Genomic DNA, 12,560 nt, shown 5'->3' with positions numbered 1-12,560 from the left:
CATTATCGCTGGACAGGAGGCATGTCTCAGATGTTTTACTTTACAGTACATCCTGTTCAGAGCGCTTCCTGTTTGACAGCGGCCTCTCAGATAATCCCGTCCCAGATGTGACGGGATAAGAAGCGAACCTTCAGGCCTTTAGGAAGTGACAGATCCCGGCATAGTCTCGCCCAGAACCGTGAAGAAAACCGCTCCCGGAAAGTCCCGTCCTGTCTGTCTATCTTTCTTTCTCTTTCAGGGTCACTCTTTCTTCTCTGTCAGTCAAGCGGTGGTAAATAAAGGGGAGGTTATGAGAGGCTTCCTCCTGTAACCCCATCCATCACACAGTCTCTTAATACCTACAGCTGTCAGCCCTTTAGAGCAGATCTGCTGCGTGATGCATTCCGGCGCCAAGCAGATTAGCCATTCCCCGGCTATATTTCGTGGCCTAAACTTAGCATTCCTGTGAGCCTCTGGAGGGGAGAAAGCTCCGATGACTGTCAATGAGATGAATTACCATTTCGCAATGCTGGTGAATTTTTGTTGGATGGGCTTCTTTTTTTCCCCCTCTTAATCCCGACATTAAAGCAGGAGCTCGAGCGCGGATTGAGGAATAAAGAGCACAGACCTTCTCGCCTCACGTGTTCTTTCATCGCAATGTCAATATGAATCTCTTGGGTGATGACTAAATGCAGAAGACATGTCTCAAAAAAAAAACCCGAAACATTGCCTTGACCTAGTAACACGTTTTCTGATAGCGTTACGCATAAATCATTATATCATTCCATGTTAGTTGCAGATGATTCTGTATCAGCGTGTACATACGTTAACTAGAAGAATTCCTCATACAGCTGTAATAACTTTCCTTCTTGGAACAAATGGTATAATCATGCAATAACATGAATTTCTGTTCAATATAATTCCATTTCTTCTTCTGCTTCTTCTTTCGGCTGCTCCCATTAGGGGTTGCCACAGCGGATCATCCGTCTCCATACCACCCTGTCCTCCACATCTGCCTCTTTTACACCAACTACCTGCATGTCTTCCCTCACCACATCCATGAACCTCCTCCTTGGCCTTCCTCTTTTTCTCCTACCTGGTGGCTCCATCCTCAGCATTCTCCTACCAATATAATTCATGTCCCTCCTCTGCACATGTCCAAACCATCTCAATCTCGCCTCCCTCACCTTGTCACCGAAACATCCTACATGCGCTGTCACAAACTAATTTCTAATCTTATCCATCCTCGTCACTCCCAACGAAAACCTCAACATCTTCAGCTCTGCTACCTCCAGCTCCACCTCCTGTCTTTTACTCAATGCCACTGTCTCTAATCCATACAACATCGCAGGTCTCACCACAGTCCTATAAACTTTCCCTTTCATTCTTGCAGATACCCTACTATCACAAATCACTCCTGTCACTCTTCTCCACCCACTCCACCCTGCCTTCCACTCTTTTCTTCACTTCTCTAACACACTCTCCATTACTTTGCACTGTTGACCCTAGGTACCTGAATTCCTTCACCTTCTCCAGCTCTTCTACCTGCAACTGCACCACTTCACTGCCCTCCCTCTCATTCACACACATGTACTCTGTCTTACTCCTACTGACTTTCATTCCCCTTCTCTGCAGCGCATATCTCCACCTCTCCAGGCTCTTCTCAACCTGCTCCCTACTCTCACAACAACTCACAATATCATCCGCAAACATCATAGTCCAGGGAGTCTCCTGTCTGACCTCGTCCGTCAACCTGTCCATCACCACTGCAAACAGGAAAGGGCTCAGGGCCGATCCTTGATGCAGTCCAACCTTCACCCTGAGCCAGTCTGTCGTACCTACTGCACACTTCACTGCCGTCACACTGTCCTCATACATGTCCTGCACCACCCTCACATACTTCTCTGACACACCTGACTTCCTCATACAATACCTATATAATTCCATTTAATAGGTTTTAATTGGCTATATTGAGAAAAATATTGGGACAGCTGAGGTTTCTGTAGAAATAAAAGGTGGTATCAAAAGGTTTTGAGACTACTGGTGCTAACTGGTGTTATTCTGACATGAACGAGTCATTTGAGGTGTTCAAAAGCGGAAGAACATAACTGAAAGATCAGGAAAACCTTCAACAAGCGCAACCCCTGAAGATGTCGAAACCATCAACTTGTGTGTTATGATCATCAGAGAACAATCCACACAATCTTACCTACGCACCCACCCTACTAACCGGCACAAAGCCAGTTCCATGAAAATATTGCCTGCAATAAATATAAGTATCTGACTTTACTAACACTCTTTTGGCTGAATGAGCACAAACCTCCACAAGGAAATCAAGTGGAACATCTTCCCAGAAAAGTGGAGGTTATTGTAACAGTAAATTGGAACTACATATATTCACCCCGAGTGTTAAATTTCTTAAGTTGAAAATTGTGATATTCAATTTCGTAATTATGTTTTGGGACTTCAAAATTGCGACACTGAACTTCGAAATTGTGTTTCTGGAGTTCAAAATGATGACATTATACTTCAAAATTGTCTTTTTGGACTTGAAAATGTGGACAATTAACTTCGAAATTGTGCTTTTGGAGTTAAAAATGGTGAAAAAAAAATAAATAAATACATTTGATCTGTCTGATTTATTGAGCTACAACTTTCACTGGATCCATTTCACAGCAATAGAAAAAAAATAAATTTTTACATTGTTTTCCTTCAAAATTGGTGATGCTGAACATTGGCTCAAATAAATAAATAAATGCATCACTACACCTCAAAAGATAAAACAATATGAATGATGAATCTCTGCTTTGAAAGACGGATATTTCATCCTGATAAAAGAAAATGGATCATTTAGTACCAAATGGTGCACCAAACCCAAGACATCTTAATTGTAATTTGATAGTCTCTCTAACACACACACACACACACACACACACACACACACACACACACACACACACACACACACACACAACACACAGATCATATGTTAGCACAACACAAGCATGATAATGTTTTTGTTCTGCAGTCCAACTGATATTATTAATTTACTTGAGGGAAAAAAGATCTAAACTTGAACATCAAGCTTATTGTTCATGAATTTATAAACTCAGAAGCAGCAAATCTGCCTGAGCTCTGAATCTAAAGACTGGAGATAATTTCTACCCATGTAAAGCAGATCTTCAAGGAGCTGGCTTCATGTACAGTGGCGTTGTCAGGCTGGAACAGGTTTGGGTCTACTAGTTTAAGTGAAGGGAAAATGTCATGCTACTGCATCCAAAGATGTCCGGTACAATTGTGTGCCTCCAGGTTTGTGCTGAATGTGTGCAATTTGTGCATATTATTTGTAAATGTTCATTGTTACAGGCTGTAACTCAAACATGGCGAATACATCATTTAAACAGAGTATATTTTAGTTTCTCTTTATTTCATTTAGAGTTAATGGTTAGCTGCTCTGGAATTTACCACAAAAAAAATTGAGTCTTTTTAAAAATACAAATGCATTATGCAGGGTCTGTAAATGTCTAGTGAAAAATGCTCACAGCAAGCGTTAGCTGCCTCATCAAGGCATGATAAATCTCAGTTCTACCAAGGCGTGTGAATGCCCAAGTTCAGGGGTTTAAAGTTAAAGGATGCAATTAGACCGATTGATTGGGCAATAGCATGACTTCTGATTATAAAACAAAAACAAAAGTCTGTGCACCCCAACCATCACACCTATGTGTAGCTCCTGCCACAATATTGGACACACATACAAATACAATTTGTAATAATTAATATTTTCTTGCTTGTATGTATGTATGTATGTATGTATGTATGTATGTATGTATGTATGTATGTATGTGTGTATGTATGTATGTATGTATGTATGTATGTATGTATGTATGTATGTATGTATATCGACACACATAATAGCAAGAATTATTATAATAATATGTGAAGCTAAAAAAAAACTTGTTTATGCTCAAACTTCCATTATAACATACATTATTGTTTATTGTCTGAGAAAAAGGTAAAGTTACCACTTTATGCTTTTAAATTCCAATTTATATATGATAATACATTAGTTTAAGCCGATAAATGAATCTATTTTTTTTTTATACTGTACTGTACATAATAGTCTTTTCAGGAGGTACATTAATCCTTTGATTATATTTAAATAAGCATTTAATCAAAAATACAACCATACCCATCCATGCCCTTACCTAGTAGAAAGCTTATAGTGATAATCACTAGTGTAATATTCATTTATAATTTGAATGAATTACAATGAATTGAATTCATAAAAAAAAGACTATTTCTAAGTTGAACTGTATATTGTATTTAACTACAAACATTTTAGTTTATTTAGAATGTACAAAAGTATGAAACCATCGGTACAAAAGCAAGAAATGCAAATCCATTGATTAAATAATTACTAAAGAGATCCTCATAGCTGTGGTATGTGTTCCAATGGTAATAGTTTGTTGGTGAGGTCTGCAGTCATCACCCAATCTCTTCCAATAATGTTTTCGACACAAACACCTATGTCCTAAAGTCATCTCTTGGCTTCCTTAATGAAGTTTCGATCAATGCCCATCAGTCTGTAAATGGCTCTCCCCCTGCTCGACATGCAGGAAGTACTCACCCATTAGCATTCCCTATTGATTCTATCAGGCTTGACTTAAAACCGAACGGACGGTTTGAATTCTGTTGGAGCTCCGCTTTCCAAACTCCTTTGACCTGTCGGAGAGCACGGCCCTTTTGTCAGGCTGCTTCTTTCATACTGCACGGATATGCACAGGATCTCAGTGTCTTTTAGCAGAGGAATGCTAATAACATGTAGCACTAGCAGGACAAGGACACACCACCAACATGCTAAAAGGAAGTCATGTATTTTCACAAACTCGCTGTAAAAATCACAATGTACAACACACCTCTAGGATCAGTTATAACAACTTTTACACAGGTTTGTTAATGTCCTTACTGTTCTGTATTGTAAGAGAAAATGGTAACAAGTCTACATTTCCTGGCTGTTGAGATATGTTGCCTTAGCATGGGCTAGCATGACATTTTTCCTTCATTTGAACTAGGAGACACAAACCTGTTCATGAAGATTTGCTATACACGGGTTGAAGTGGAAGATCTCCTGCTATAGAGCTTAAACCTATTGAACACCTTCGAGATGAATGTGAAAGCTGACTGCACCCCAGGCCTCCTCACCTCACCTACTGTATGATCACAAATCTTCACAAGCGCACTTCGAAATCTAGTAGAGCATCTTCTCAGAAGAGTGGAGTAACAACATGTGTGGAATGTATTGAAGCCAAAAAAAATTTGGCTTTTATTTCTTGCCATTCTGCCAATCAGGCAGCACTACCTCTGTAATCCCCCGAAAGCTTAACATTGAAAATTAAATAGGCTACAATTAGGAGATCGATCTGTGAAACAATGGATAAAATCATAGAGGACTATTTTAGGTGTGGTTTCACAAACTGCTCTGTCCTGTTACCCGGCCAGAGCAGATGCAGCCATTGTAGCCTTAGTTCCTGTCTGTTATGTACATGCCCCAAAATTGCTAGGAATAAATTCAGAATCCTGCAAAATAAAGTCACAATTGTGAGAAATAAAGATAAATGCAAGGAACAAAGTCGAAATTGCGAGTTGGAATCACGAGAGAAATTGTGAAGAAATACAGTTGGAATCGCAAGAAATAACGTTCATTCATATCTTTCCCCGTCACCCCTCTTCTCTCTCTCTCTCTCTCTCTCTCTCTCTCTCTCTCTCTCTGACAAGTTAAACATGATTCTGTGGTACCAGTGACCACTGTTCCTGCCCCTCCCCTCTTCTGGGATCTGCCCACTTCGTCCGGCCTACATCTGGTGTTCTCTTCGACTGGAGGCCACACTGTGCAGCTGGGGATGGTTTCATATCAACGGCCTGGAGATACATGAAATTATAAAGAGTAACACAGGAGCTTTGAGGATTTGGATTTGGACTCTACTTAATGTCAGCAGTCTGCTAAACTGACTAAAGGCTACAGTTTGCTTCTGATCACCGTCACTGCACACCTTAACATCGTGTAACTCAAATCAATGGACATTCGGTGCAACCCAGAGGAGGATGAGGTTCCCTCTTGAGTCTGGTTCCTCTCAAGGCTTCTTCCTTATGCCATCTCATAGGATTGTTTTCATTGGTTCTTTAATGAGACAAACTAACAATCATACAGAACACTTATTCATTCTTTATCACCGTATTGTCCATTGTTAAAAGCGCTATATTGAATTGCGCACACTTTTTTCTTTTTTTTAAATGTGGCGAAAACTGGCTTTCCATATGAAAGGGATGTTCATAAAGCTAATATAAATATTTTGTAGAAGTCCATATACTCCAGTATATCACTGCCCATGATCATACTTTGGAATCTATTTGTAATATCCCAGACATTGTTTCTGCAATCGTCAGAAACTGCAAATCACTCAGGGCTTTTTTCTTTTCCTTCAAAACATTTTTATTTTTTTTATTCACAGTCTCAGCATCCCTTCTCTCAGGACTATTCTTTTTTTCATCACTTTTCAGAAAGTGCTTATTAACAGTCCTGTGTGGTGCCAAGTGAAGAGCACAGTGAAAGACCAGGCTAAGACTCATCAGGCCACACCAGCTGAGACCACCACCATACATGCCACCAACTCAGTCCCCAGGGCAAACTGCATCCAGCCTCAATGCAGAACCCGAAACTGGTTTTCAAAAGATGTGATCAGCAGGCTTTGGAAATAATAGGCAGATGAGTTTGCAGGGCACAGAGCCCTAGAGAGTCAGAGGGTTACTGCTATCCTCTCCTCACCATGGGCTCATTGCCACGCCACTGGTGAATAAGCAGGAGCCAGATTGCCAATCTCCGACATTCTACTTAGCAGCTCAAGATGGTGCGTCTCCGTGCCCAGTGTGAGATCCCACAGGATGTGATTCTGACTCTGAAATACTAGTTTAAAAGGATTTTTCTTGTCCTCTGACTTGATTTACCTTTCCGAATCTACACTTACTCCATGTAATCCTCTGAGAGAAAAAATAAATCAACCACACATAAATACAGGCCTAAATGCAGAGGTAGCACTCACTAAAATCATCTTGTAGATAATAGTATAGAAGGAAAAAAAATCCACTAAAGAAAGAATAAAACATGGCTGTTGCTGCCATTATATATTATATAATTTTTTTCTTGTCTCTATATCTATCTATATCTGTTAGGTAATATTCCAAATTACTTATTTAATTATTCACCCAGGAGTTATTTACCTGGTATGTGTGACGACTTCTTATCTTTCCTTGCCTATTGTTATATTATGACTGTCATATCTTTGTAATAGATGCTTATGTTTCTACCAAGAACAATAAGACCTTCAACAATGTTTTGTTCATCAAGTACCGATATGCAATTCAATAGTCTCCTAACGGAGGTCTATATATGCATTCGCTCTATTGTTAAACCTTTAATATCTTTCATACACGTCCATGTGTTTGTGATGTACCTGAATCCGTATTGGAGAAAACTAAACAAGAACAAGGGAGTCGCAGCCAGCTCAGCGACAATCCTATATATATATATAAAAATATATATATTTATAATGTATATATACATTGAACCTCAATACTCGCGACCTCGATAGTGCGCGACTTTCACTCACGAAAAACCTCATAGTTTGCGAGAAGCCGCAAAAGGCTCGAAAGTTCGGAGTAACATTTCACAATTGTTTGTTGAGTTTACACTACAATACATGTACAATTTCGCCCTTGAAAAAGGAACCTTTAAAATGAGATTTAAAACCTCACGATTTTTTGTTACTCGCGAGGGGACATAGAATGTAACCCCCATGAGTATCTAGGTTGCACCGTATATATTTATAAATATAATAACAAATATATATATAATGAAGTCACACAAACTAGGAAAATAACTCCTGGGAGAATAATTGTATAAGTAATTCTGAATAATAACTAACAGTTATAGATATAGACACAAGAAAATGGGTAACAATGATAATATTTCCAAAAGTCGTTTTGTTTCTATGCAACGAACTAGATCATTTAATGATTTCCGTTGACCAAACAAATATATAAATGTTCAGATGTTCCACTTTATTTTCATAAAAAAAATCCTCGATTAGCACTAAGAGCAGCTTTACACACTCAGCATTAGGTGCAGTGACTGGGCAGGTCATTTCATGATAAATAATACAGATGACTGTTTGCTCTCTAAAGAACACTTACAGACCCCAAACCATTAAGCCTTTCCATGTTTGACTGTGGGGGTGAGACAGACTGCTCTCATCTTCTCCTGTACTCTGTTTTACACTCTGTTTTTATTCTGTTTACAGGTTCTTTTGTTGAAGACAAAAAATGTCAAACTTGGGCACATCTGTCCACATTCATTCATTTATTCATTCAAATGTTTATTTTTCTTTTTTATAAAGTTGTCTGTGCAAATAGAAGCACAAGATCCATTCAAAGAAATGGTATGTGTTTTAATAACCCTGTCTCCGTGTATAATTTGTGAAGTAACTCGTTCACAATCGTTGCAATTACCAGGCTGTTTATGTGTAACAACGTTTCATGGATTTCATGATTTCTTGATCTTGTTTTCTTTCTCATTCACATTCTTGTTTTGCCCTCGTAGTGTTGTTAGCCATTCGCCTGACCTTTGCCTGTTTCACATTTTTGACTCTGCCTGCTGATTTGAATTTGTTTGGCCATTTATTTTAATAAAATGTTCTTACCCTGCACTTGTATCTGCAATACCTGACACCTACTTACAGGCAAGTTCAAGGTAAAGTCTATTTTTATCTCTTTTATCAATATGAGCCGGATCCAAACCACCCACCAGATCCAAACCACCCACCAGATCCAAACCACCCACCTGATGATTTGACAACCTATTGATTTTCTTTTTGGTAACAAATAATTTCATTACTGTCCAATACAAAAATATTTGGCAGAGATAAACATTATAGATTATAATGTTAATTATAAAAAAAGCCACATATTTTATTTCCAATGTTATGAAAAGAACAAGCCTGTTGGCTATGAATGAGATTTTGAAATGCAGACCTCCGATTTGGTAAACAGGTTTCCAGGACTGTATTTTGCCAATTTGTTCAATTCTGTGGCGGTTGGCCAACTGTAAGCCTGCCAAATGTGTGAGGGGATTAAAAAAAAAAAAATCATGGCTGCCAATGTGCAATTGGATTTCACCAATCATCAAGTGATCTGTAGAAATTTACTTACAGTCTAGTGCAAAAATGCGACATGAAATAACCATACCCAGTTGAAAAACTAGTTTTGAAGGTTTTATAATTGTAGATTTGAGAAACGAGTTGGCAATCGAGTTGTGTGAGTGTAACTACAGTGTATTTTCTCTAGTACAAGATCAGTACAAGTCTGCAGAATTCATGGAGCATATTTGAACAATAAATAAACAGACCTTTGACAGTGCTTGGACCCCTATTACAAGTAACAGCATAGTATGTATTATTAATCAGCTGGAGACTTTCACATAAGTCTGTGCTTGGATGCAAAGTAATAAACTATAATCTTATCCATATAAAGCCAAAAACCTGCCTCATCTTTAAAGTTTAATGGTAATAACTTGGTCACAGATGCCCCATAATGAGTTTATAGGCTCCACAAATATAACTACAGAACAAAAGATATATCTCTTTCACTTCCTTATTGACAAAAGGAGAAATAATATCCATGATCTGACCTCAGAAAGCTTTAATACAGTAATAAATAAAATCAGTATCAATCATTTTACAGTGTTTTCAACATTCTTAAGCACAGATTTGATCAAATTCTGGATTAATAAAAAAAAGTGATGTAATATTCAAACGCTGGAATAAATCCCTGCATTGGTAAATAAAATAAGAAGTATAAAAAGCTAAATATATGACTGAAGAACAATATGTCACCTTTTTTGAAAGATTTTAACCTTTATGTGGCAGAGCATAAAAGCTCCAAGAGAAATGCAACGAAAAAAAAGTGAATACAGACAGAACTAAACGCTCCTTTGTCTCATCTTCCAAACCTTGACATTTACCTTCCACAGGAATCATGCGGGGAATATAAATTTGATGATTTTATACAGCAGGTGGCATGGTTTATAAACCTGCATCTGTAGAATCTATCTCAGCAATTTTCAGAAAAAAATAGCCTATGATCAAATAAAAAAGGAGGGTAGAAAAAAAATAGATGGATAATTAACCTGTGTCTAAAAAAAAAAGGATAAAATAAAATAAAGTGGCATAATATATATAATGTATATCGCTTCACAATACTAGTATTTGCAGTTGGTGTAAATAGAGCAGGTGATGTGATACAGATTGCAAGAATAATTCAATGTTGTCCTCTAAGGCCAATTTAATTATTATGAGTTAAAAAAAATAATCACCTAAAGTTCATTTTACTACCAACATTTTCTGACATACGATCTGGACAAATGTTTGTTGACACACAACCATACAATATTTGTGTTTTTGAACATCCCATTCCATTTAGTCCTTATTTGCTGTTATAAAAATCTCCACTCTTCTGGGAAGATGTTCCACTATATAATGGAGTTTGAGTGTAGAAATGTGTTCTCATTCAACCACAAAGTCAGGTAGTGATGTAGGTGAGGTGAGGAGGTCTGGGGTTCGGTCAGCGTTCAAACTCATCCCAAAGTTATTCAATAGATCTTTCAACCCAGCCCATGCAAATCATGAAGCTGGCAGGAGCATGTCATGCTGGACAGGTTTGGATCTCCTAGTTCTACTATATCCAAAGACGTCTGAATATCTCTGTGGTAACAGTTTGGGTTTGTACCATGTATGGCTGGAAAAGTCAGGTGTCTCAATATGTTTGCCCTTATAGTGTATTATAGAGTGTTAATTCCAAGAGCATTACATCTGCTTCTCTGTCTGTTTTACTCAGCTGCTTTCCCTTAATTTGTGCATTGACAATTATTTTCAGATTTTCAGAACCTGCACAAAGGTATCCACATCTGCGTTTTCATCCTGGACAGCAAGATAGAACAAACCTGAACATGTTAGACGACGAGCGATCAGGAAGACCCCTGAAAATGTCGAAACCATACGGCAACTTGCGAATGATGATCTTCGGAAAACAGAACACTCAAACTCACTTCTGCACCCACCCTAATCGCCAGATTTGGCTCCTGTTGACTTCGCCCTGTTCCGAAGATGAAGGTGCAACTTAAAGGTTGCCGTTTTGGCACCACCGCGGAGATTCCTTGCGAATCGCAGAAAGTGCTTGAAATGGTTGGAAAAGAAGACTTCCAGAACACGTTTCAGAAGTGGCAGGAACGCTGGGGGCGCTGTATTGCTGCGCAAGGGGACTATTTTGAATGGGATACTGTGGACACATAGATAAATAAAGTACTTTCTTGTAAACAGAGCTTGTCTTAAAACTTTTTGATACCACCTCGTAAAATCTACAGCTAAAGTTCTAGCCTACAACAGGAGGTTTTAAGAACATTCCAAAAAAAAAATAAAGAAATCTTTTGTAGATCTGATATTGACTATAAAAATCTGTGGTAACAGTTCAAGAAAGAACCACATATGGCTGGAAAAATCAGTTGACCCAATTCTTTTGTAAATATAATGTATAATCCAGAGGCCCCTTATTTGTTTTGACACTGATATGAGATTCCCCGACTTAGCAAGCAACTACAGTGAACTACAAAGTTATAAATCAGGAAATCGGCTCTAATTTGTCCTGGGTTTTTTTCTTCACATCTGCCTTGTATCCATGAGGGCCTTCTGACCTTGGCTGAGTCTTCGAATTCATTTCAGGAAGAAAAGTGTCCGAGACTACAGAGTCTTCACAGTCAGAGTCTCATCTCCAGACGTGTGAAAAATAGTGTGCTTGGACATTTGTTGCACCACCATCACCAACAACTTTCCTAACACACTGAGCTGCTCAGTTCTAAAATTCCTAAAAAAAAAAAATTCAAAGAAAACTGATATATTTTTTTCTATTTTTGTTTTTTATTTTATTTTTGTTATATTCTATTTTTGGAAATAATTCATCTCCTTAACATTGTTATAAAGTAACATTACATGTAGGTTGGGGTTCATTCGTTTTTTGATTCTCAACTGAAAAAAAAAAAAAGTGAATGATGATGGCTTTGTTAGGTTTATTTTTTTTTATTTAGTATTAAAAGCAAGAAAAGGAGACAACGTTTCTGAGCACATGCAAAAAACATAAGAAAATGACTTTATTCATGTAGTGCCTTAAAAAGTGCACAATATTTCTAATCTCTCATTCAATCCTAATGTGAAAGTAACAGGGAATGTTATTGGAGGTCATATCCTAGGAAGAAATATCCACTCTGGAGCTGACTGTACAAATGGAAATTAATATGATACAAACTAGAGCAAAATGTTCAGACATCTCAGAGAATCTAGGAGAACAGGGAAGGGTGGGGCAGTGTTGTTCTGCAGTTACAGTAGGGTTTAAAATGATTGTGTATTGAATAACATTAAAAGAAGAGGACATGTGTTGGACTTGCATTTCCTGTCACTTTCTAGTTGCTTTTGAAAAGCACA

At 38.0% G+C, this 12,560-nt stretch overlaps 1 protein-coding gene and 1 long non-coding RNA gene across 2 annotated transcripts in view; both read right to left on the bottom strand.

Moving 5' to 3' along the window:
* Positions 1-12,560, bottom strand: part of ca10a (carbonic anhydrase Xa) — a 252,823-nt gene that overhangs the window by 209,272 nt on the left and 30,991 nt on the right. The window lies entirely within an intron of this gene.
* Positions 6,467-12,054, bottom strand: LOC310734552. The gene is made up of 3 exons (XR_014536074.1): positions 8,231-12,054; positions 7,385-7,762; positions 6,467-7,270 (listed from the first exon to the last, which is right to left on the bottom strand). It is a non-coding gene; the product is annotated as an uncharacterized lncRNA (long non-coding RNA).

This window comes from Silurus aristotelis (genome assembly GCF_946808225.1).
Source record: "Silurus aristotelis genome assembly, chromosome: 12".
Taxonomy (NCBI): domain Eukaryota; kingdom Metazoa; phylum Chordata; class Actinopteri; order Siluriformes; family Siluridae; genus Silurus; species Silurus aristotelis.
This window is presented reverse-complemented; position numbering and strand designations above follow the sequence as displayed.